Source organism: Hermetia illucens, chromosome 4 (genome assembly GCF_905115235.1).
Source record: "Hermetia illucens chromosome 4, iHerIll2.2.curated.20191125, whole genome shotgun sequence".
NCBI lineage: Eukaryota > Metazoa > Arthropoda > Insecta > Diptera > Stratiomyidae > Hermetia > Hermetia illucens.
Genome location: NC_051852.1, coordinates 60491727 through 60519723, shown reverse-complemented (window position 1 = coordinate 60519723; position 27997 = coordinate 60491727). Strand labels below are relative to the sequence as shown.

General features: G+C 37.8%; 1 protein-coding gene across 2 annotated transcripts in view; it reads left to right on the top strand.

Moving 5' to 3' along the window:
- LOC119653504 (serine-rich adhesin for platelets) overlaps window positions 1-27997 on the top strand; it is a 123119-nt gene that overhangs the window by 35736 nt on the left and 59386 nt on the right. The window contains exon 1 of one of the 2 annotated variants that reach the window (XM_038058161.1): window positions 121-874. The exons of the other annotated variant lie outside the window; for it this stretch is intronic. The gene's annotated coding sequence lies outside the window, so the exon portion shown is untranslated. Of the gene's footprint in view, window positions 1-120; window positions 875-27997 lie in introns of those variants that run through there. 2 annotated transcript variants of the gene reach the window in all.

Below are 27997 nucleotides of genomic sequence, written 5' to 3'. Positions count from 1 at the left end.
CCGATGGGACTGCTGAGCGCGATGCCCGAGTTTAACGCAAAAGCCCAACCACCCTCTATTAAGCTTTCGCCCCAACAAGAAGCGAGGAGGGATTACCGGACCGGATCGATTCAGCCATGTTGGAAAATTCCATCCGCTTTTTACCCCGCAAACAGAAGATGGTTTTATCTTTTCCGTTCGCAGTCGTACAGTTCGTCTTATAATTTTCTCGTGAAATAATTTTCTTGTTACCCCCCAACAAATAAATTCATGTGAAAAACTAGAGAAAGTTAGAAAACTTCTAAAATGAAGCGAAAAATAAATAAATCGGGGAAGATAGTCAAGTGAAATTATAAACATTTTCATAAAACTTCAGTATCACTAGAAAATAAGATAATTTTCACTACGTGAAGAAGAAGCACAAATCGAAAGGATTTTTTTCGTGGAAAATTTCTCGATTCAGTGTGTGGTTAGAGTAAGGTTTCTTTTTCGGAAAAAAAGTGTAAATGAAATAGATTCTAGGAATTCGCAATTAAAAGTGCTTTTGAATTAATTAGCTTTGGTTAGAATAGGAAATTAATTGAAAATTTGCCCGTCCGCAAAAAATTAACGAAAATTCGGTTCGGTAGTCGATGAGAACAAAAGTTATGTGATCCATCTATAAATCTTCTGTGGCTTTCCCGAATTCTCCAGCCAAAAATTTCAAGTGACGAGTGATTATCTTGGTTCTCTCCAGTGGTTTCCAGAAGTTGTGAAAAATTCCTTTACCCTGAGAGCGAAAGATTTTTTGGCTTTGTTTTTTTTGTGTGTTCTGTGGAGATTACACAATAAATAAGGTGGAGCTTTCACATAGCTGCAAACAGGAGGGTGGAATCGAAAAATTGGAGGATTGAAAGTGAGTGATTAAATTACAAAATTATGTTGGAACCGATAACTTGAACCTCTCCTCCTCTTTCTAATTCTTCATGCCCATAAAAATTAGGTGAAAACGCAATATCAGGAAATTGCTCCTGCCAAGTTGTCTGTCAGTGCGATTTCACATCGCTACCAGGTCGGGCACTTGAGCCTCTTCACATTTTGTTGACCCTTTTTCTCAACGATGGTTTTCAATTTTGCAACCAACATTTTGCACCGGAATGACACAGTTGGGGTGGTGGAAGAAGGTGACAGCTACACGAACACCAGAACAGATGAGAGCCAAAGCGCTTCGCATTACTGTGCAGTACTTCCTTCCTCTAGCTCATTTTCGTAGCAAACCCTTTGCTGCTCTCCATCCCATTTAAATATACTTGACCTACCTCATTCTCCTTCTACCTAGTGACAGACAGGTACGCTGATATCGTGCTCCTGGAGATGGAAGCTCGTTGCCGACGATAGTTACAAACCCATCACACTCACCACACTTCGCCTTGCCCCGTCGCCGTTTTTATATCCTTGCGAAACTTTCACGTTTGCGGAGAACAGATGAAGTAAAATGGAGATGAAAGGAATACTCCATGGATATTTTTGGAGCGTGACAAACGGTTTTAAATTGTAGCTTTAGATTTTGCTGAGTTGTTTGTTGGTTTCTAGCATGATTGGTTACGCTCGTCACAGACTGACTAGCACTTTGAAGGATGTGATTGAAAGTCGCAAGGCTAAAGAAATCCAATTTCAAAGGGAATAAGTTGGTTGGAATGTACGAATGAACGAATGAACGATTTATTTCAAGAAAAGCATTCGGAATATCAATGAAAGCCAATGATAATTCCAAGGGAATTTTTTTTGTTCATTTCTTGTATTTGTACACGCACACGCATATGTATACTTATCTACCCACATTTGTTTGGCAATCAAAGCCCAAGATAAGAATTGATATGTGACTTATGACTCACTTCCGAAGGGGACTTCTCACTTTATGTCCTTTGGCTGTTGAAAGTTTCCGTTTAACGATGTTTGAGATGTGGGCGCTGACCTGTAAATTTGAATTTATTCTACTACTGCATTTTTATTATTATGGGAATGATCCGTGGAAAACTGAGAGCTTTAATTACCTTGGATTGGTGCTCTCAGCCAGCGATAACCTATGCCGTGAAATTACTTCAAATATCAGCGAAACCAAGTGGACCATAACAGCTGGTACCTTCTCCTTGTGGTCAAGCTATCGACCGACGTGCCGTTCTCTCTGTTGTCCTCTTTATTTCCGAATGCCGAACGAACATCAAAGGCAATGGAATGGCGTGAAACACAAAGTCGACACCTGTCAAGAAAAGCCTTTCGAAGTGGCGAACCTGAACTAGATGAACTGGGTAGCAAGACAATAAGTCGAAAATCAGTTCAGCGCGCCAGGTATGAAAGGTTTTGTGTATCAATTGTATAAGAATACTTTAGAGCAGAACTGTATACCTATGTATATTTAGCTTGCTATGTAAATACATTTAGCATGTCAAATGACTTACTTTAGTGTGATATTGATATTAAGTGTTTTGTGTTGCAAGTAAATTTCCGAGGGAAATACAACATTTAGCTATTCTAACTGTGTTAATAATAGTACGATTTTCACTAAACTTTGTGGATATTATGCTTTATACCATAGTCCATATTACTGCAAATTTTTATGACTCTAGGGCATAGGGACGGCTCCGCGATTTTTTCACACTTCTGGTTTTCTGAGAATCAGACAGACAGACAAACAGACAATGAACCGGTTTTATAAGGTTTTGTTTTACACTAAGCCTTAAGAACTAAACAAACGAAAAAGAAGAAAAGCGCTATCAGATACCTGCTTATATCCTCTAATTACTTCCCGATCTTGAGTACAATTTTGCTTTTTTCTATTGTTCTGTCTGAACCATGCCACATAGAGATAGCCGACACCGTCATGAAAGGGACAAGCGCTAAAGAAGAATCAAATGAAAACTAGCAGAAATCTTTGACCTTCCGCAATTGCTATTAATGCCATTGTAACTGCCTCGTTCCAACTCCATCTAATTGTGATGGCAACCTCATGCTATTCGAAATCTTTTTTATGCTAAAAGTTGGTGATTAGTGATATTCGCTTGTCAGAAGGCAATTTTGACAGTGAAAGTCCCGTTCATTTCATCAACTTTGCATAAAATTTATGTAATAACTGTAAAAAAGAGGGATATTTTTTTCCGGTTCATCCCGATGTATTTCCTTTCATCATCAAGTCAAAGAGCCAAGCTAGATTCTATCTCCAGCCGTAGCTCCACTCTTTTGAGAAACTAAGAAAAATGCCTCTAAAATGAAACTCGTTTCCTATTTCCAAACGCAAAACACATAATAAATCAATGATTTGTTCTAATTATGTTTGTATTTGAAGTAAATATATTTTGGAGTTTTGCAAAATAGCTGAAAATTTTTTCTAATGATTTTTTAAATATCTTTGAATTATAGATAGCAAGTACATCAAATATGGCAGAATTCTTTTGGAAATCTATAGTAAGGAGCTTCACTTCCATCGTCTTTTTTAAGGCTTTGTGTAAACAGAAAACCATATTAGAATCGAGTCATCTGTCACATCCGATTTTTTCGGAAACAGAGGGACCGATTGTTGTTCCCTTTACATGCAGCAAGTGGCACCATTTTGTGTTAAGTTTAAGGGGGTCTCCACATACATGTGAATGGAGGGTACAACATTTTTTTCATTAAATGTAGCCATGTGGGGTATCAAATGAAAGGTCTTAATTAGAAACTGGTTCCATATTGGATATCGTCTCAAACATGGGGGAGTGAGGGCTCAAAATATGACCACCGAAAAGTGTAACAGATCTCGTTCTCAGAACCTATCCAACCGCAAAATCTAGCAAAAATCGTAGTAGTGCATCTCTATGATCTGGGCCTCAAAATACATCCATTTGAGATTTTCAATTCGATAATTTTTGGGAATTGGGTTGACAAACTCAAAATTTCGGGATTTTTTGAAAGGATGAATGTTGATGTTGTTCAACACGGCGCTGTAAGTTGAGTCGCGGAGTCAGACAGCGTTCAGAAAAGAATGGTCAAACAGCTTAATGAAAAGTGCAATGCTGATCAGTTTGTTGAGATTTCATAATTTTACACTCCATCACTAGTGCAATCGATGGTTGAAATTCAAGAAAACTAACAGCTGCCAAGAATTAAGCTGCAGGGCATAGACTTCAGCCAAAGCAATAAAAACTAATTACACAGTTGTTGTAACTAAAGTCTTATAGGAGTTTTGTCTGGATTTTCATAATTTAACTCATCAGAACCAAACATCAAGAATATGATGGCTGGTTGCGTTCATTGCAATGGCCCAAAATTAATTTACGATTAAAAACGGCTTCCACTGCACAATGGGTGCCTTTCTTCAAATTGATAAGCAGCATAGTATACCTACCAAGGAGATCGTAGTATTCATTTCTTTCCGGAATGAAAAATGAATATCAACTGCCCACTATTCGTAACACCGCAGGCTCTATTGACGGTCACTTAAACGGTCACGGCGAATCGTTGAATATAGAGCTGAGGATCGACATTACCAAGATAAACAATCCTCAATCCGGCACTCAGTCTTGATATTTCTAAGTTTATCTTCAAATTTTAGCGCTTTCATAACTTTCGATCACACATACGTGTGGAATGATCCTCCTTAGTGGCAATATATTTTTGGTATGTTTGAAGCTCTTGAGAAATGGATGGAATTCACTGAAACATAAGACATTTCAACTAACTTCTCCTCTATTTCAAATTTTTAATTATGTCATGGAAGACACAGATAACTTTCATTGAGATAATCATAATTAATTTAATTAAATTAAATTAATTAAATTTAAAATTAAGGCTAAATATAGGATGCTGTGTATTGTAATATTGATTTGCTAGGCAAAAATAACAATGATTAACGTAGTCTGACGGCCGCTCAGTACATCAAACTTCTTTAAAAGTATCATTATTATTGGTTATCATTGCGTTTGGCCGGGATTATCGCCCTGATTTACCCTGACTAGCACGCGCCTTCCAATGACAGCAAAGAGCCCTCTGCGACCAGTAAGTGTTTGAACGAGAAGATCATTTTTGTTCATACTTATGAAGGGACCCAATTTGTACTTTGTGAAAATAGCCTCACTTTTAATATGCCCTGAAATATAAGAAAGTCCAGGCTGGTAATTTATACACCGGAAAGTGTCGGACGCCGCACTTCAAAAGGAAATTTCAAGATCGTCGTTTTTGTTGAGGTGTGTAATGTTCAAAGCATTTTTACATTCTTATTATCGAGCAGAGTATTTCTGGGGTAGAAAAATGCTTATAAAAAATCAAACGTTGAAATTATATTTAACCAAATTCAGACACGTTCGGTAACCAGGTTAATCTACTTGAACACTGAGCTATAAATATACGTCCTAACCTCTCACATCAACTAGGTCATAGTTTTGGGAATGGTAATATCAATAATGGGTCAATTGCATTTCTATTCCAGTCCAAACGCGAAATTTGACCTTCTTTCATGTAGAAAGTATGTTAACATCCAATGAACTCATGCTATCAAGGCGTAATGTTCGCGGGTGGTTGTTCATATCTGTCTACCGTCTTTGTGCCAAAGACAATATTTACGCGAAATAAAACAAGTTGTCAAGTACACGGCAACATTAAGATGCATATCTCTGAAACATATATACATAACTATGTACATACATAATGCTTTTCACATTTCTCTTTGTGACTCTTGCGTGTCAAATCATACTTTTCTCTTCTGAAGTTTTTCACTCCTTTTTGCTTGTGCTTTCCTTTTTGAGTAATTTTCCTGTTTCACTGTTTTTCTTTTCTAAAGTATATAAGTGGGGAAAATGGGACAATGATTGAAGTGATGTATAGAACCACTAGAGAGGGTAGTTTTGTTATATGAGTTTGGGGCGGAGATGCACACAATATGCTACTTAAATTTGTTTATGGTCGGCTGCAAAAGACGAGCATTGAACATCTCGAAAAAGTTCTAGACAGTTCAATGTAGACCACAAAAAATTTCATATAGGATTTGAGAACCAATTTTAACAGTTGGGTGAGAAGTGAAACATCATTTTGAAAAAACTCCATCCAATATACGCGACCGACGAGACCACGATACAAATATGTATAAAAATTTACTTATGAATGGAGTTTTGAGCAACGAATTTTAATTCTAAGTAAAACAAGTTGGAAATCGGAAACTAGGCTCTCCAGTATATTCCACTCATCCGTAGTTCTGGTTCGAACTATTAAACCACCTTTTTTTAGAGATTCCTGCTTTGACCGTAAAAAAACAAACACAGACGATCGAATTCGTCAATTCAATTGTGTATCATAGTTCAAGACCCCTATAACAACTAAAAAAATTTGAAAAATTTCAATTTAGTTTTATTACCGAAAAAAAACTAAACAAGTCGGGAAACCGAAAGTTGCATGCTTCAGGTATGAAAGGTAAATAAACAATAATTCTTATATAAGAATATTTGATTGAACATTTCTCCTATTAGAAGCTTGTACGTAATATATGCATATATTATATGAAAATGACCACTTTCGCGTGATACTGACATTCAAAGTCTTGCATTTGCATAGAGCGACAGCTTTGACCCATTATAACTTTGTTAGGAATAGTGCGATTTCCACCATACTTGGTGGAAGTGTGCTCTATTTTATAGCGTATATTGCCGCAAGGATGAAATTAATGGGGGTTTTGCAGCTAATTACTAAAAATTACATACTATTCTTAACTTTATTTGAACAGCATGAGAGGTATTTCGGAGCCTATAGTGGCAGCCAGATTTTTTCAGATTTTTCGGTTAGGTAGTTTCTGAGAATGGGTCCACAAAAGAAATGATAACTTTCGGCCCCTCGCATTCACCATCTTTCCAACAGATATCAAACCTAACGGGATCGAAAAGTACTAATTGAGACCTTTCATTTGATAACCCACATGACTACATTTGGTGTAAAAAATTGCACCCTCTTTTTGTATATATGGAGACCCCCTTAAGTTTGACCTAGAATGATGTAAATCACTGTATGCGTGAACGTTCATAGTTCCAACCTTTCCACCAAATTTGGTGCCAATCGCTGTAACCGCCTTCGAGGAAAATGCGTGAGACAGACTGACAGACAGATAGACGGACAGACAAACAGACAGTAGATCGATTCTAATACGGTTTTGTGTTACTCAAAATCTTAAACAAGTCGGGAAACCAGAAGCTTCCGCTTCAGGTATGAAAGGTTTCGTTTGCTTCTTCTGTGAGTGTATTTGAATGTAGAACTATCCCATTTGTACGTAGCCCATATATATATATGCATTTAGCATGTCTGACTACCCACTTTAGTGTCATAATAATAATAATAATCGTTGGCGCAACAATCCATGTTGGATCAGGGCTTTGAAGTGTGTTAGAGCACTTCATTCAAGACCGAAACGGTACATTACAGTATTCTATAGGTGGCAATGTGGTCAGTATTGCGCTCGCCCGAGATTATTACCCTGATTTGACTCAGGTACTCATTCACAGTTGAGTCGACTGGTATCCGACGTCAAATCACGATACAAATCCCACTGCCAGCAGCGAGATTTGAACCGCGACCTTACGTATGACAGCCTTGTGCTCTAACGACTCAGCTATCCGGATTCACGTTAGTGTCATATTGATAGTTAGTGGAAGTGAATCTACTCGATAAAGTCAACTTTGAGCTACTGTAACTTTGTTACTAATAGTATGATTTTCATCAAACTTGGGGATAATATGCTTCATATTATATTTTATACTACTACCAACTTTTATAACTTAGGATAAACTTAAGGGGGATTTTACTCAATTTCCCAAAAATATGGTAATATACTATTATTAACTTAATCTGAACGGATATCGATAGGGAGGGTATTTCGAAGCCTGGGCACGATATTGAAGCAACTTGGCGATTTTTTTCAGATTTTTCGGTCGGGTAGTTTCCGAGAATGGGTCCGTTAAAGAAATCATCACTTTCCAATTCTCTCACTCCCCGCCTTTCTAACAAATCTCCAAACTAAGACCGAAAAGTACTAATCGAGACCTTTCGTTTGATATCCCACATGACTATATTCGGTGAAAAACAATGTTACACCCCCCTTTTACATGTATGGGGACCTCCCCTAAATCTCAACGTAAGAGGATGTCACTCACTGCATGTCTGCACGTCCACAGTTCCCACCTTCTCATCAAATTTGGTGCCTATCGCTATAACCGTCTCCGAGAAAAGTGCTTGTGACAGACAGACATTGAACCAATTTTAATAAGGTTTTGTTTTACACAAAACCTTAAAAAGGCTCTGCTACATACTAACAGAGGCTTCATATACTGAGGAGGGTTTCTGAAGCGACTCTAGACGGAGTTATGATAAGGCCTTCTTCAAGAATATGATGGGAAAAACTGCCTTAGCGTTCGTGATGACAATAGTAAGAAGTTTGTAGCTTTCTGCAGGTTCCATCGCCTCTTTACTGACTATACATTGTTTGCGCACCAGGTCTGCTATTCCAAGCTGGATTTTAGTTGGATATGGATGACTTTAGAAAAGGGCAAATCAATGAACTAGAAAAACTGAAGGCTCTCATTCCCGCTGTCTCCTTGGCTCGATATCAGATGCCACGACAAACTTGTTCCTCCAGAGGCAGGTGAAAGCATCTAGGCATCAATGCGTTCAAGCGTAGTAAAAGAGCAGTTTCTGTAGAGTTCATTATCTAAAATTCCTGGAAATTTGAGATTTATCCGAGTACTCTACGCAAAAGTGCATCACGTAAAAATAATAGTTATTATCAGAGCGACATATCCCGGAAGACATGATTTCTTAACTACCTCGAGTGCGATGATGAATATCTCCGCGGGAATGCAAGGAGCTGAAGTACATCTCCTGCCGGCCATAGCAAGATCTTGTGCCTGCTACCAAGAGAACTTTGAATACGTAGGCAAGAACTGCGTACACGTAGACGGGAAATTTGAATAAGGGATTGGTTACTTCATAGTTCTTCCCACCTACACCCTGAGGAGCTTCTTCTTTCACAACCAAAATTTTAAAAAAATAATATATCCAACTTAATTTAAGCCCAAATCTTGAAGTAAACTGGTAACTGGAGTATGAACGATAAAGCTAAGTCATTAATAAACTTGAACAAAACTTTCAGCATGTCAAGTATTTTTCTTCGTTAGGTACGGCCATCTTATGATGAAAGCTAACTGTAAACCAAGTCGGTTAGAAAATTGATGTAGACTTGGCTCATTTACAAGTAGCCACAAATAAATGACATTCTAGCTCTTCCAGCGCACTTATGTTTTCATACTGTATTTTATCATATTAGTATTTACTTATAATTGCCGGTAGTGCGTTGTGAATTATTTAAGAAAAATAGATATAAAATCTGAAAAATGTTGGGTTTTCCTTTGCGAAAAATAGGCTGAGCAGAAAATTGGGAGTAATCTGCCTAATCAAGAGTTGAAGTTTAATTTTTAATTTTGAATTTCATTTTAACGTTAAATCCCAAACTGAATTCGAATTAAAATACATATATGTAAAAAGTCAGTTAAAATGGATGAATAAAAACATTTGATCATTTATGTGAGGTTAGACTGAAAAAGGAAAAAAAAAGTACGAAAAATATCTAAATTTTTATTTTTCCCGAGGTTTTGCCGAATTGCCTCTACCTCCCGCTTATATGGCGTATACTATATCTATTATTAAGTACTTAAATCTATTTTACAATTAACTTAAGGGCAAAACTTAGAAGTAGAGGGTTCCATCAGGCTGATATGTACATCGTTTAAGGGGTGAAACCATATTAGGAGGTTTTCAGAATCGACTTTTTTTGTTGCACAGTTCGTTAGTCTAGCTTTCCCAGAATACGCTGCAGAAATTTCAAAACGAAATTCGTGGTCCTTTAGATTTTATTCGGGTAGAAGCGAGCGATTATCGTTTACATGTTCAGGGTCCACTGCCTAGGAGGTACTCGCTGAAAAAAATGGGTGCAAATTTTTGATCTTGACTATTTTCACCTAGATTGAGATTCATAAGCTTTTTGATGTCAGATAGAAATTGGAATCGCATACACGTCCCACAGTTGAACAAATTCAGTCACGACCTTCGGCAGGATATTGTCGTGTAACTCTTTCATTTTTAACTTAAACTTTTGAAAAATATTCCCAACGATTGTCTGAAATATTACTAATATAATGTCCAAATTTGGTTGAAATCTGAATAATTCTTCCCTCTGAAAAAACGCCTTATAATGTGTTTTCCCCTTTTAAATGACGAACTGTACCCCCAAACGATCCAGCATCAGAGTAGTAGTCGTGTTGAGGGTGTTATGTTTTAAAGTACAGTAAATTTACGACGAAAAACATGATATTTACTTATCAGGATTTTGTTAACAATAGTACACTATAATATGTATATCGTAGCGTATAATTTGAGTGGTCAAGAATTCCAATAAATGTAGCAATACATTCGTATTATTATACGTATTGATGGATGCGGTTTACTTTTATCCTATAAACCTCAAAATTGAGACCTATTTCGCGAAATGCAAATAAAGGCAATTCATTCGATATTCCGCAGGGCTAAACACGGGAAAAGCAATTTTCACACCACTAACACACGCCTTGGAAAGCAAAGGGTTTTACGAATTTAAATTTATGTTATATGAATGAACAATGAATGCAGTTTCAGCAAGCGTTCTATTATTTCATATAGTCCTAGCTGAACACTCCATTATACTGTTGTTTCTATCCGCCACGGTTAGATATTGAAATTACATAGATCCCATTCGGAGTAGGGTGCCTTACAACAATAATATCTCCTGACTGACTGGACAGTTCCAGTGGCAACGGCCAGGATGATAATGTCGATATTTCTATCTCATTTCCATTATAATGGATTCTCCGCAACAATGCCTCCTATTGTCGTTTCTTATTTCAAGGCAAGAATTATATCACATTTATTGTTGGCCTGAATATTTCAAGTAGTTTCCAAAGTAGGTCATCATAAGATCTTTCAAACTGACGGCCAATATTGAACCAATGGCAAGCTGGAATAGGAAATCAATCGATTTAGTCAGCAATAGGGGAGACATTCGATTGCCCGAAAGAAGAAAAATAAAACAGAATAAATAAAGGAAATAAAGAAGGAATATAATTAGCTTAAGGTAGTTGTAAAAAGGACTAGCAATCAATTATATTTGCCATTTAATGACTTATTGATTAGACGTAATTACTTTATTTTTACTTACGCAAAGCAAATTAAAATGGGTTTCTACGCGAACTGTTCTACTGCCCCTAGACATCGCGAATAAATTGATTTTGAACGTGGCGACAACTGAAACAATAACTTCGATAACAATTCATTCGAAAGCTGATTCTCCTGGGATATTTCCAACTATCCAGCTGTATCGTTGTTAATTCTTGGCCATGTAATTCACTTCCCTTCCTAACTTGCCAAGAAGCTAAGACTCTTACCCTTCAATTCTGGCATATGCCGCAATTGCTTGGTTAGAGATATCATTACGACAAAGGACATTCACACATAGAATGCCAATAGTTAGAACATTAAGCTATCAATTTTCATGTTTTCTTTTCGGAATGAGTGGTGTAAAAACCAGACAAAATTAGTCAAATTATAGTTCGAACTTACCACGCATGTTATAAATCTTCATGTAAATTCTGGCTAAATCACGCATCGTGCTAGTTTCAACTTTACGGTTGGTCCATAGAACTCATCAGTCTTCCGTGTCAGCGTCATAAGTTGCACCTTCCTTCATTATTAAGATTTTATTCTGAAACTTTATTTATTAATTCAACGACAAAAAGTTAAATGTCGTGATCTACAAATAAAATATTTCGGTGAAGAGTTCGTGTTTGATAAACTTCTGTGACATATCCATTTACAATTGTACCCTTCAAGTTAGACACCTCAGGCGGGAGGTTTTAAGTTGATTATTTATGCCCAGTTCACGTTCCCTCTTCATGGAAATAAGCTTTTCATCAGCGAAAAATGATTAAAATGGTTGGGGATTTATCGATTGCGTTCGATTATTTGTGTTGGAAAAGTTGGAGGGGTAAGCTGCCATGCATAAAGCGAATGACATCGTTATAGGTTGAGCTTAAGGCAGGAAAAATCTTGATAATGCCCCTATATGAAATTTAGATCGCAAACTTACTGGAAACCCCTTTAAGTTCATGCAGAAAGTGCAAGATCCAGTGAAATAGGTCACACAAAGGTATAGAACATCATATAAGAAAGTTTGGTGGAAATTCTTCTATTTTTTGTTAACAATTACAAATGAAACTATCGAATACCCGAATACTCTGAGAAATCTACAAAACCTTATATACATAAAGCGTTGGATTTTTTACCACGATCCAAACTCCAGGTTAAGTTTGAGGTATTCGAAATTTTTGAGATAGCATATTAATTGGTCGTCCTGTTGTCTGTAATCTCTTTCTGAATTTAGAAATTAAATACAATTTAATAGTGCAGTGAATCACAGTAAATAAAAATTGAGCCAAAATAAGTTGATTCATACTAACAAAACCTAGAAAGATTGTTTGAGTAAAACGATGATAGTTAAAATAAAAATCCAAAACTTCTTCCTTATCACTTAATTGTTTGCAAATATGCTTAGAAGGAAGTGGAGGAGTTACAAAATGGTTGCACATTCTCAGAGACTGCCTAGCCGAAAAATCAAGAAAACTTTATGGTGATGTTAATATTCTCGGCTCCGATATCTGAAAATTTACTGCAACCCCCTTATCTTACGGATCTAGAATGAACTTAATAGGGCTCGCTGCAAATTTTCAAAGTATAATAATCTACAATTCACTTTATTTCAGCAGATATCATAACGAAGAGTATTTTGAGGTCTAGATACCAAGTGCGTGAAGGTTCAACGTGCAGCAATGTAAACCAAAGCATGTCTAGGGGTTCACAGTTCCCACCTTCACACTAAATTTCGATTCTAATAAGGTTTTTCTGAAAACAAACAAAAAAATAGTCTTTAGATGTAGCCCATCCATTTACCATATGAATTTTGTTCGTTCAAAGTGGTGGTCCAAAGTTCCCAGATAATGATTCATAAAAAACCTAACAAGACCAAAAAAAGACCACCTAGAAAATTCTTGAATACATATATTATATCTGTCATTATTATATATATCTGTCATCGCCATTATTTGAACTTTGCCTACAGCAGCTTCTAAATTCCATTTGTTTTAAACTATGGTCGACAGCATCATAATGTTGAAATTTCAATGTGTTAATCACCCTATAAGGCTCTGCAACTCTCTACTGGAAATAAACTAACTTTCCATGTCAGTCCAACATTCACTTTCAGGTATGAATGGTTTTGTGTATTTCTTCTATAAAGATATTTGGGTGTGTATTTGTCCCATTAGTACGCAGCACGTAATATGTGAATATATTATGTCAGAATATTTACTTTCGACCGATGTTGACATTCAAAATCTTGAAGAGAAGCCACAAATTTGACCTAATGTAACTTTAAACAAATGATCATTTTCGAGGACCTTTCCACAAAAGACCTTTCATTTGATACCCAACATGGCTATAGTTGATGAAAAGAAATGAACACATCCCCTTTGCGTGTATGGAGATCTTCCCTTAAATTCAACGTAGTAGAATTTATCTCAATATATTAATGAGCGTTAACAGTTTACACCTTTTCACTAAATTTGGTGTCAATCGATATAGGCGTCTCTGAGAAAAATGCGTGTAACAGACAGACAGTAAACCGATATCTTTTACACAAAACCTTAAATAAATAAAGCTTTAGGTAAGGCGTACTCTTTTAACATAAGCCTATCAGGTCATCATTGTGATATTCGCTTGCGTGAAGCGAATATCACAATGATAATCTGATATGATATATCTTTTTCAATAAAACCTGTGAAGGTGCTTAATAAAAAATCAACAGTGGTATTGGTTTTTAGAATTTGGACAAAAAATCTATTAACACGAAAAAGCTTAGATTTTGAATTCGAAACCAATCGAATAGTTAACATTCTGCCAACTTGACTAAGGCCGTTTCCGTCGCTACGGATAAACCACGCACTGAAGAAGGAAGCAAATTTTTCCCTGAATACTAGTATATGGTCAATGGGTAGTATAGATCACAGGGCGAAACGTGGATTGGTACCCACGATGGAGCATAAAACCTGGGAAACGCCTGCTGAATCAACACCAACAGCTCTACTACCAAATACTATCTATACCTCCACGTGGTGACCGCGGGAAACTCTTTCTTAACGAAAAGCTGCAGACGGAGAAGGATGAAGACGAGTTTCACGTGCCTAAAATCGGCACAAATGGTACCAACTGGTCCTCCAGGTGGGGGTTGTGTAGGGCTGACAACCCTACACGGAAAACAACTTGTCACGAAACCACAACAGGAGCCTCGGACTGGACGGATTACACAACGACGAACCCGGCAACGACAAAGGAATAAGGATTTGAGCATTTTCTCATGGAACGTGCGCTCCCTGTACAGAGATGAAGCTGCCAAGCAGCTAGCCGATACCTTGGCCCAATATAGGGCTGATGTAACAGCGTTATTGGGGATGCGTTGTACAGGGACTGGCTTCCTGGACAAGAGTCACTACACCATATATTATATTGGCCATCCAGTAAACCATGTGCTCGGAGTAGGTTTCTTAGTCAGCCAAAAAATGAAACCTGCTGTTATCGGCATTGAAAACATAAGCGAACGGCAATGCACGTTGCGCTTGCGAGGCAAATTTAGAAATATAAGCCTGATTAACGTTTACGCCCCTACAGAGGAGACTGCAGGGTCGGAGAAGGATGCCTTCTACGAGGCAGTAAAACCAACCCTCGAAGCCTGTCCCAGATATGATATAAAATCATACTTGGGGATTTTAACAGCCAAATAAGGACGGAGCTCGTATTCAGGCGATACGTTGGCTCCCATAGCTTACATCAAAATACAAATAACGGACTGCGGATTATTCAATTAGCAGTGTCACACGAAATGGTTGTTGGAAGTACCTGGTTTGCGCGGAAAGCGGTCCACAAACAAACGTGGGCTTCTCCAGACGGGACCACTTTCAACCAAATTGACCACGTGTTGATCGAACGCCGCCACCTCTCAGCCTTGATGAATGTCAGAACATATAGGAGGGCCAATATAGACTGGGATCACTATTTCGTTGGCATGGTGCTCCGAGCTCGAATAACAACACCACCCAGAATCCCCTTTGACAATCAAGTCAGAGTTAACACTGAAGCCATCCACAACACAGCCCTCCGCAACATCTATAACAGGGAAATGGATGCCGCAATAACCGCAGTCAACAGAGGACCTGGAGATGAAGTATCAACAAATGATCTTCACAACCACCTGAAGAACGTTATCATGGATGCGGCCACAAATATACTTGGCCCCAGCCGCAAAAGGAGTCGGAACGGCTGGTTTGACGATGAATGCAAGCCAGCAACGGAACGGAAGAATGCTGCATACCGGGTAATGCTGCATTCTCAAAGAACGCGGGCATGCGGGGAGACTTATCACGAACTCCGGCGAGCAGAGAAGCGACTTCACAGACGGAAAAAGGAACCCTGGCAGAACCAACAGGTCTGTGAACTCGAAAAGTACAGGTAGCACCCGCACCAGGCGCGGAAGTTTTACTAACAAGTCAGCAGGATGAAGCCTTACACAACTCGATGTTCAACCTGCCCAGAAAAAGAGGGAAATCTGATTTTCGACAGAATGGGCATATTGGAGCGATGGGTTCAGAACTTTGATGAACTACTGAACAACCAGAACATCGGCGAGTTGGAGGTCCCGCCAAGTGAAGACGACGGACAAATACTGCCACCACCAAGTATAGAAGAAACAGTCCGTGCAATTCATCGGCTTAAAAATCATAAATCGTAAGGTGCCGATGGATCTACTGCCGAATTGGTTAAATATGGAGGCGACCAATTACATCAAGTGGCTCATCAACTTGTGCTCAAGGTGTGGGACAGCGAATCAATACCTGACGATTGGCAACGAGGCATTATCTGTCTCATGCATAAAAAGAGATGCAATGCAGCAATTATAGAGGTATCACGTTGCTGAGTTCCATCAATAAGATATTCTCCGCTATCTTGCTAGCCCGGATAGCCCAATACGCTCAGAATATCATTGGCCTATAGCAAAGAAGCTTCACTGCAGGCAAATCAGCAACAGATCAGATTTTCTCTCTGCGGCAAGCGATGGAAGAACTGTTGGAATATGGGCAACAGTTGCACCATCTTCTCATCGACTTTAAAGCCGCCTATGATAGCATAGCCAGGGTAAAACTATACACGGCCATGAAAGGATTCGGTATCCCGACGAAATTGATAAGACTGACTAGGCTGACCCTGGCCAATGTGCGAGGTCAGATAAAAGCAGCAGGATCACTCTGAAGACCATTCGACATCAACAACGATCTACGACAAGGGGATGCCTTATCGTGCGTCCTCTTTAACCTGGTCGTCGAAAAAGTGATCCGTGATGCTGAGATAAATGCAAGAGGTATGATCCCCATTAAGTCCACCCAACTACTGGCCTATGCTGACGATATCGACATCATGGGAAGAACGACCCAAGACGTTCAAACTGCCTTCATCCAGATCGAGCAGGCGGCGCGTGATCTTGGGCTGCACATCAATGAAAGCAAGACAAAGTATATGGTGGCAACGTCAGCACCAAAAACCAACCAACCAACAACATCAAACTGCACTGGCCAAACGGGAAGGGTAGACATGGGAGACTAACACTTTGAACCCGTTGATAATTTCTCCTATCTAAGGTGGAAAATCACAACCGATACTAACTACGACGATGAAATCCACCCGCGGTTGTTGGCAAGCAATAGAGCCTATTTCAGCTTTAAAAAAACTGTTCCGCTTGAAACGTCTCAGCATATGATCAAAGCTCTTACTGTACAAGATAATGATCTTGTCAGTCCTGATGCATTCCTCGGAGACTTGGGTTCTTAGCAAGAAAAATTTGGAACTCTTGGCCGCGTTCGAGAGAAGAATCCTCCGAAGGATTTTTGGCCCCTACATGAGGATGGACGATTCCGTAGCCAACATAACGACGAAATCTATAAGCGATACCATGACCGTCCGGTTGTGGATAAAATCCGGCTTAACAGGTTGCGGTGGGCGGGTTACTTAATCCGTATGGTTGAGGATGATCCAGCACGGAAAGTCTATAAGGGCAACATCTATGGTAGAAAAAGAAGACGAGGCAGACCCTGCCTAAGATGGAGCGATGGCGTAGGTCAGGACGCCAGACAGCTTTTAGGGATATCGAATTGGTGGACCTCGCGCAAAACCGGGATGTCTGGAGTTCCTTATTAAGGCAGGCCTAGACCGGATACTGGTTGTTGCTGCTTTATATTTATATAAACTATTCTACCTTCCAGGTAAACCTGGGTTTTGATCTTATCCACCCATGGCAATGAATTGCTGTCAACAATCATAAACAGATGAGGACCGTTATTGATTGAAACGGACAAATTCGACCTAAAAATCATAAATCGCGTTTTTACACGTAGTTCAATCCCTGGAAAATCATACCTCAAATAACACATTAAACTTCTTTCATCCGTTTATGCCAGTTTGTTGTTTTGAAAAAAATCGGAAAAAAAGTCTGAAAGAAACCTTAATTTTGCCCCTCCGTAAAGTCGAGGTCGCATGTTCATAGAAATTCATTTATATTCGTTCTAAGAGTAAAAAACGTTGCAGTAAACAACAACAACAGTTCTGGTAGGCCCAATTCGGAACAGCCATCCGCTCTAAAAAATCTTTTAAACATGAATCGTCCAATTTCCGTATTTCAATTTGTTCTTATTTTCCTAGTAGTTTCAAAACGTACAGCACTTCTTTCCGAATTGATCGGTTACTTCGAGGTTTTAGTTGTACATCAGAGTCTTCCCTCCCGTTTCTGTCCATTTCGTATGGCTATGGTTTTTCCGAAAAAGTTCAATTTTTGAAGTGCCTTTTTAAGGTTTTGTGTAAACACAAAACCTTATTAAAATCGGTTTACTGTCTGTCTGTCTGTCCGTCACACGCATTTTTCTCGGAGACGGTTATAGCGATTGAGACCAAATTTGGCAGAAAAGTGGGAACTGCGAACGCTCACGCATACAGTGAATTACATCCTTTTACGTCGAATTTAAGAGGGGGTCCCCATACATGCAAAGGGGGGGTGTAAAATTTTTTTTCACCAAATATAGTCATGTGGGGTATCAAATTAAAGGTCTCGATTAGTACTTTTCAAAGCCAATCTTAGTTTTGACATTCGTTGGAAGGGTGGAGAGCGCGGGTGGTTGAAAGTGATCACTTTTTAAGGGGGCCATTCTCAGAAACTACCAAACCGAAAAATCTGAAAAAAAAATCAGGAGACTGCCACTATATGGTGCCTGGGCTCCGAAATACCTTCCATGCCGATATTTGTTTAAATAAAGTTAATAATAGTATATTACTACAATTTTTTGTAATTGGTTAGAAACCCCCCTTAAATTCATCCTAGTACCATGAAATTTTGCAGTGATTTAGGCTATAATATAGAGCATGATCTTACCAAGTTTGGTGGAAATCGCACAATTACTAACAAAGTTATAATACCTCAAATTTGTTGCTTCTTTGAAAATTGAAGACTATGAATGTCAATATCACCCGATAGTGTTTACTCCCACATAATATATGGATATATTAAGTGCTACGTACTAAGAAATATACAAAACCTTTCGTACCTGAAGCATCCAGCTTCCGGTTTCCCGACTTGTTTATTTGTACTCTCCACTCTTCCGAACTGCTCTCGACACTCTTAATTATCCAAAACTAATGAAGAAAGCTCCGACAACGAACAAAACACACATAAACACCATTGCATAGTCGCATGAAAATCTGACGAGAGAGAAAGGGGAGAAAAGAGTGATTAATAGGCATGCACACAATTTTTTACCCTGGGCTCCGATTGTCGGCATAATTTTCACTCCATCCCCTAATTTCTTCCCAACTCCCGTGAAATTTGAAAAATAACAATCACTTTTTAAGAAGAGCGATCTGAAGGAACTCAACTTGCACTTCACTAAGCTCCAAAATACATTCCATTCAATTATCTAATCACTTCAATAACAACTTCTTGATGCATTACCATAGTAGTTCGGATCTTCGATATACTATTCAGGAATGTAAACAGGAAGAACAAATTGAATCCTTGGTAGGTTAGCTGACACTTATCTTGAGCAGCATTGACCAAGCAAGGAAAACGAACAATACTCACTACTTGTTAGCAAGTTACAGCCCTCTAGTCCAGGGTAAATCCCCCACGATGCTTTCTTTGCAAAATACTTTATACAGAGTATTTCAAAATCACCCGACAAACGGTGCGCCAAGTAAAAACTATAATAGTTAGAGTGTTGAAATAAACCGTAGATCGTAGCTAAGTTCAGTTGAGATATCAATTTGTGTAAATGAATTGATAATTATATAGAATTATATAGAATTAGTGGTAATAAATTTCCAAACGTAAAAATTATGTTTTTCTACCATAAAATGTAACCCAATTTTTCTCGAATTTTAACATACAGATCTACCAATTTTCTTGCAAAAAAAAATAAGCTTTGTTTATTATATTTAAATCCTATAACATCATTTCATCCTGAATATTCAATTAAACCATAACTAAGAAAAAGATACTCAATTTTGCATGAAAACGAAGAAATTTACTCTTAACGGGCTAAAAGAGTGATGGACGGAAATTGAAAGATAACTGTATTCTGAATGTTTTAATTAAAAAACTTAAATGCTTAAATGTGCACTCTCTATTACGTATTGCTTTTGATAACATTCTGCAGTAACATTAGTAATTTTAGAAACTTATTCTAAGGAACTGGAAGTCTGTATATAAACCATATCTTTCAAATATCCCTGCAAATGTAGTCCAGTAGATTTAAATTAGACGATCTTGAAGGCCATCTTATTGACCCATAAGAGTCTATACACCGTTCATCGTAGCCTTCGTTAAGAAAGGTTGTAACATTCCTAAAATTATGTGAAAGTATTCCATTTTGTAAGTGGGACATTTTCGAATAAATCGAGCCGACCTCCCGTAAAAAAGGTTTTATACCCTTTACCTGTCAATCGGTGTGGAAGAATAAAAGACCATGTGTGTCTTCAATAATTCCTGCCATGGGGTTTGAAAATATGCTTCACGATTCAATCCACCTCCAATGACTGCGATAGTAAAAAGGCCGTTTTTGCGTAAATAGACATTCTTCAGTAAATAAAAAGTTTTTGGTGAGCTTAAAATTTCCCTCAATTCCGTCTTGCACCCAATCGCAAGAATGTACTCTACTTTGGAATTGAATAGTATTAATAAACGTTCATATATTTTATTGTTGAAATTGCTTCCGAGTTATGATTGTTTCAGGTTACCACCATTTTACTAATTTACAATAACACTTAGAATGGCAGCCGAATTAATTGGTATTTTTTTCAACTAATTTAACTATTTCAACGGCTCTTCCAAACCCCTAGCAATTAAAACCCAACTATATTGATGTGTTGATAGTAACTTCCAATGAATCGAAGTTAAAAAAGTCAATTATGTGGATTCTCTAACACTTATACCTACTTTATATCTTTGGGTTCAGGTATTTGGAATATTTTTTCAATGAGTGAGTTTCCGTTTAATTTATTATAAATAATACAAATTGAGCACCTACGATAAACGGTTCACTTTATTTAGACGAATTCATATTTCCGAGAAAAAATTGGCAAATTCGTTTAGTACCACCGCAACTTATCAGATACCGAATGCTATTGCGAACAACAGGGAACTAGTATTCGGTAAATATACAGAGTGACTATGAATTGCAGAAAAATTTACAGATTCATTTTTTTGGCAAGAGTGGACTGGAATCCTGAGCATGCAACGCCTACTGCATAGATAACATCGAATAGGAAAAGCCTCCCAAGTTTTATTAAAAACTATGTTTTAAATTAAGTTAAGGTCTTTACACTAACATGCATGCTCAGGACTCCAACCAATACTTAACATACTTAACTTTTATCTAACAGTTTCTTTGCAAATGTAGAGCACTGCTCTAAATAAAAAATCCATAGCCAGTAAAGCAACCCCTTATTGCAATGCAATGAATCCGTTCTACTTTGCCTAAATCTTATGTCCACAGAAAATAATGATAAAAAGCGTTACCCAGTTCATCACTTCCTTCAAACCAAACCGCAAATACTCTTCCCGCTAATTACTTTGAATAACGCAAACCCCCCATGATGAGGTCATTTCCATTTTCTGTTTAAACAGAGAAAAGCTCCACAAAATCACTTTGTAGAAATCCCTGCCAACAACCACCCACATTTCCGTCCTTTGAAAAGTTACCACATGCAGCGAGGTAAAGGTTCATTTGCAATGCAAAACACTAACCACACATAAAATGGAAAGTTTATAATGTAAACACGCTTGGTTTACCTCGTGTTCTTCATATGAAAGCAGGAGGAAACCGCTTAACACCTGAGTACCCAACAATACTCTTACGTACGCTTACAACTGTAAATTTTTTGCATGCAGCATTTTTCTCGTGGAACAATTGGACTTCATACGGTGGATAAGACTCTAGGATTAACTTATAGGAAAAAGTAAGACAAAAAAATTAAATGAAGGTCGTTTTTAGAAGTCATTATCAAATTAGTTACATAAATATAACTCCAGAGCTGCATTCCTGCTTTTAGCTAGCCAAAGAATGGTTTAGCAGAAACTTTAATATTGTCTTGAAACAATTCAATTAACCATGTCCCATGATGAAGCATGGAATGGTGATGAAGTCATCATACTATCTCAAATTAACTCGTGAGCTAAGGTAAAAAGATGAGTGCAAAGCTCTGTCGATGAACTTCCGAGTGTGTACAAAGCAAACATATCTACATAAACATAGTTTAATCCTTTCACCCTGTTTTAAAACGTCTTCGTGAGGAGGCAATTTTTGCTTTCTATCTCCCAATGACATGAGCAGACTGTTGGGCACTTGTCAGGAGGATATTAAGCGACACAATAAGGGAGAGGGATGAGCAAGGCAAAAATAGGGTATCGGGAAGCAATGTCGTTCACACCAAGACAACATTTCTCTATCAATAAAAATCTAATTCATTGCCAGCCATGCAGTTACTATAATTACCACTTTAACACCTTCCAACCACAACATCATAACTACCAACAAACTTCCCATTTCCTTTATGTAACCGCCCCCGGGGAGAGCTCAAACTCAAATTGACTAGTTTATGTTGGTTACCTGCTATTCTGATGTTGCTATTGTTGAAAGCCGTACAGAGTAAACCAAGATTGCTTCCATGCAGTAAAGGGTAAAATATCGTCCTCATTGGAAGTCATTACAAACCAGCAAGAGGCCGATTATAATCGAGTGGGAAAATGGATGGAGTGTATGTGAAGTGCATTTGGGAGCTACGTTTGCTGTTTGGAGTTGAGAAGAGAGGAAATAGCAATGAACGCCACTGAAGTCAAGCCCATTAAAGAACTTGAGCCTTCGAAGACTAGTGCAATCGATAGAAGGTTGTTTGTATTCGTTCATAAGGGATATACTTACAGCTTACATGACATGCCACGTTCTTGACCCTCCATATTCCAACTTAATTCAATTATCGGGTTGCAAGAGGTAAGTACAGCATTGCTGATGGTCATGGTGGTGGTTATGCAGCTTCTGCGCTAGCGAAATTAGCGTTCTGGGGAAGTTGGGAGGAAGACAAACAGCGTTTGGCATTGCAAATGATTACCATCGCCTTGGCTCGATTCCAAATTCAAGAATTTTCAATGAATCTTTCAGTCAAACCCGTGCTATGAAGCTGGCCATGGAGTTTTCGTTGAGTTGGCTTCACGGAATTAAAAGTGAATAAATTAGTTCGTATTGTACTTTTACTTTTTTAATAGACAAAACGAAAGTATGTATGTTACCTTCGTCACTGTTCTGTACCATCTATTCTGCACCGCAGACCAAAAGGAATCTCTTATGTTGAGCATACACTAATGTGTAAATATATCAAGGGCTAGGATTATATGGAAATGTAAATTTTGCCAAATACCAAAAAGTTCTGCCTGGTCTACTTGTTCTCTTGGACACAGTTCTATCTGCTCAGGATTGAAAAACAATATTATTGCATTGAGCTGCTTTGATTTTACATAAAAGATTACAAATTTCCCTTAGTTTCCCTTTTAAACCTTCCAAGCATATATGATTCTGGCGCTATCTAGATCTTATTTCTAGTATGGTGGTATTTCCTTCGTCGTTTAATCGCTGAACCTTTGAGAATCTTGTAAACAAGAATATTAGCTACTCGTACATGTTCGCTTTTGCTAACATTGTATCATTCACTTATAAAAAACAGGTTGGAGACCGGTAGTTCGGCGCTTCAGGTATATAAAGCTTTGTAGATCTTTCATGCAGGAATATTTGGATGTATGATGGTTCCATTTGTCCAAAATATTCGAATTAGGTAGGGTCTGGTTATCTTCTTAAACGTAATACTGAAATTGTATGTATACGTAAAGTAAATATTTTTTTGACTTACAATAACTTTGTTAGTAATAGTAGCATTTCCACCAAACAATTCAGTATGATCCTCCATGTTGTAAGCTATAATACTTTCCACTATATTTCGTGTCAGCCGGTGTCAACGTTTCCAAGAAAAGTGCGTGTGGCAAACGGACAGACGATCGACGATTAGTCGATATCTTCATAGCCATTGATAAAATTTAATTCTATGTTCCTTTTAAAATAGCTAGAGCCCTCTAGGTTTACTCTAAGGTCATAGAATATTGACCATAATTGAAAGCATGACACAGTGAAGTTCTGTAGAGGTTCCACTTTTAATTAAAAACATTATGGTCGGTCAAAGTTATCTACTTCGTGTAGATTTACTGTAACTGAAGACGTAGAATGTCAAAATTACACTAAAGTGAATAGCGCGACATACATATGTATGCAAAATGAGGTACGTACAAATGAAGCTGCCATGCATTTAAATATTCTTACCTAAGAATTACACAAAACCTTTCATATCTGAAACGCTGAGCTTCCATTTTTTTTGTGAATTTGCTTATAATTTAGACATGAGAAAGTAACAAATTGTTGAGCACTGGCTACACAAGTCACCCCAACAATACGTCAAACGGTAACATCTTTAAAGAATACGGTAACTCTGATTCTATGAATACAACGATAAGGTCCAAGGATGCTGCCACAGGCATTCAAACCCTGTGATGCAATTTTGTTTGACCGAAGCACATTGGAGTAATCGTTAGTTGCAAAGAAAATCGTGTGACACGCCTTTCCTAGCCTTTATAGCAAATAAACATAGTGAACATGGAATGTACGATGATATAGAATACATCCATTAGCGCCTAGGACAGCGTCACCGCCCACTTATTTTAGTTTAGACTAAGAAGCACGGTAATGGAAATATTTTCAATTTGACCTATGATTGTACTTTCTTTCTTTTCGCTATGAGGTCTGGCCGTTGACGTCTGAATTCGAAGTTTAAAAATACTAACATGACAGTGATCCTCAAACCCATAGTCAAACCTGTGTATCTATGGTTGAACTCAAGTTCAGATGTTTTGATTTTTCAAACATTTTTTAAAAAAAAATACTCACCATTCCTTCTATATCCTTGAAATGTTCTTATCATAGTCCTTATCGAAATGTCATGGGCAACGTTGAGGCACATGAATGGCCATTTTATCTATCCGAAACAAGAAAAAAATTAAACCTCTTATGATAATCCGTTGGCTATGTTTTCCTACTCGGGGATCAACGAAACTGACTGTAAAAACCGATCAAATCAATCAACCGGCTCAGAAAGCCATAGTGACATATTCGCCAACTAACTGAAAAAATTAAATTCGTTAAATGTTTGTGGTACTCGTCGACTTCCGGAAAAACATATTTAAAGACAAAGGGTGGTATAAACCATGATTGCAGGGAGTTACGATTCAATCTGCAATGCCAGGGCGTAGAGTTCTTTTTCCTCATTAAGAAAATGTTCTCAGTTGGCCATATTTTTTTCTCTCTGTTGAATCCAGGTCCTTTTTGTTTGCGTGGCGCGAGTGCAAATGTTTTAGAGCCCAAATCCAAATTCAGCTTTTGAGGGATTTATTGCTATTTTGAGTGTGTGCACCCAAGCATCTTTCTAATAAACTATCAGAAGGCAAATTCTCGTATATCGGTTTCATCAACTATACAATCTAGGATCGATGGCAATTCTGTCATGACGAAACTTATGAAAATCCTCCTGACGCCATTGATAAGCATAGCGGTCGCATGTTACTAAGCTCTCGAAAAGGTATTCCTCTTTATGGCATGTTCTCAACATTATCTACTTTCAAAATATGCAAGAAAAGAATTGATTTTTTTTAAACCATGATGATAGAAGCCCACTTAAATGCTAATACATCGATAGAGGTAAAAGTCATCTCAGTGATAAGTCGCTTCTCGAGCAGTTCGAATATTTGATTTATATAATTTATTAGAACTGGTGCTTTTAAATTAGGGCAACGTTGGAATAGGAGGAGATGACGATTTGATAGTATTACCTCTTCATATTATTTTCAGCCATACTACTACAAATTTAAACTAGTTTCCTTTGTTGTTCAGAAAATTCTGAAATCAGTTATTTGCTCTATTGATCCTCTTGCCGAGAGGATAACTTTGCCTTGTTTTTCGACGGAAAATTGGGGCATGTTATCCACAGAGGCGAGGAATTCTGACGTTTCCCATCACAACGCCTTCCAATACAAAAACTATAATAAAGAGAGCGTCCATAACAACAATAAATATGCTACAATTTCTCCAATAAAAACGCACATGCGGGGGCGCCTTGTTTCTAGTGCCAACCTAACAGAGGTAGCCGAAATTGCACAGTCTTTTCTGATCCAACTAATGATTGATTTCTGCATCGATTCGACTAATGGTTTTTCAGAGTGCTCCCTGGCTGTTGTCCGCGTCATTAGACTGGTTCACACTATTCTACTGATTGAAGTAATAATAGACTATTTAAACGACTATTTATCTTCATGGGCTTGTAATTTCTAGTAACACAGTCGGCTAAAAAAGATTTCTTACGTTACGGTTAGTTTCTAACAACTTACAACTTTACATTTATTCATTGAGAAAATTAATCATTACATCGCAAGTCTCCCCTTTGTTACCTCCGCTGTTTCCATAAAATCCATTCTATCTACTTTCTATTTTCCCGAATATCAAATATGTCACTATATCTCGCAGAATAATAAATGGTTTTGTATAAAAAATACAAGATTCAGTCTACGTTTACTCTCCTAGAAATATGTCTTTACATTTCCTCATTTTTCACTCACACTACAATTCTCAGATACTTTTCTCGGTTATTAATGTCGTATCGTGGAAGTGAAATACGAGAAGAAAAGGGCCATGGGAGCAGTGTACTACGCTACATCCTAAATATATTACAACCGCTTAGCTGGTATGGCTTTAGGCGCGTTTTCTTCCTTTCTTTCCAAGTACGTCTATCTATTCACATATACTTGTGTCTGTATGAATATGCTGTTCCGCAAAGATGGCGTCTGAGGGGATATATACATGCTTTAATAAATTATAAGACAGGCTGAAGTAGACACTTCCCCCCTCTACGCGTCTTCGTAATGCTATCTGCTTTCACGACAAGTGGAGTGTGTGTCTAATGCGTTCCACACTGTTTGTGTTAAATGTGAATGCGAACAGGTGAGGAAAGCTTTAGTAGGTGTCCGCAGCAAAAAGCTTCAAGATTACCTGAAGACATAAATTAAATTTGGTAGCAAAAATGATAAATTTGTCCGAAGAGGGAGACGACACTGTCCTTTCAGTGGGAAAGCAAGCCTCGAAGGAAGTAGCAAGGACGAAGTTTATGGGATTTGGGGACAGCAGAATAAACTTTAGCTTTAATAATACGACGGCACTGTGTGTGAGCAAACTTAAATTTATTGCATAATGAGGCACTGGTGCGTTATTTGGGTTGATACGCATCAACGCAGAACAAACGGGCACAATTTTAGCTATTTGGGTTGATGACATGGTAATATGTACAGTAAAGTACATATTGTCCTCTTCCACTAGGGGAGAGATATTCAGCGCTTGATTCCACCTACCTTAATTTAAAAAAGTAGTAACTTCGTTAATAGAGGAATTCCAGGGGAATCTACACAAGGTGTCCCGTCAGAAGTACTAGAAAAAATGGAAGGTAGTGTAACAGAGCAGATAACCCTTCTCAAGTTCATTCCAGGAACGAAATAACGCAACTGCGTAGGAATAGTATAGAGTTATTGTTAAAAAATTTAGTGCAAATCGTACTATTACTAAGAAAGTTATAATAAATCGAAGTTGTCATACATTCTAACTCATATAAATATGATAATGACATCATAAGTAATGTGGATAGTTGACATACTTATATATGTACATAGTACTAAAAACACAAATAAATAGTTACTTTTCTCGTCCCTTTGTTTCATTAATATTGATTTAACGTCACACTGAATTTTTAACTGTTTTACTCGGAAAAGCTGAGCCTTCTTATCAGGAAATTTGTTGGAAATGTGTAATTTGTAAATCTCTTTACGTGCATTAGGTGGCATGATTTTGTGTTAAGTTTAAGGGGAGGCTACACATGCATCTACATATGAAAAAGAAATGCATCAAATGAAAGGGCCAAATGGGTACTTTTAAAAACTAGCTTAACTTCCAATACCAGCTGGGGGAAAAAGCAGTCAGGACCCAACATGCATGCAGCATAAACTGTTACAGATCTTCTTCAGAGGACCTAGCCAACCGAAAAATTGGGAGTCATAGTAATGTGCCTACATAAAATCTAGAGTTCAAAGAATTAATAATTGAACATTTTTATATTATCGCTTTCCTGTTTTTTTGATATTTTTTTGGAAATTCAATAGGCGGTT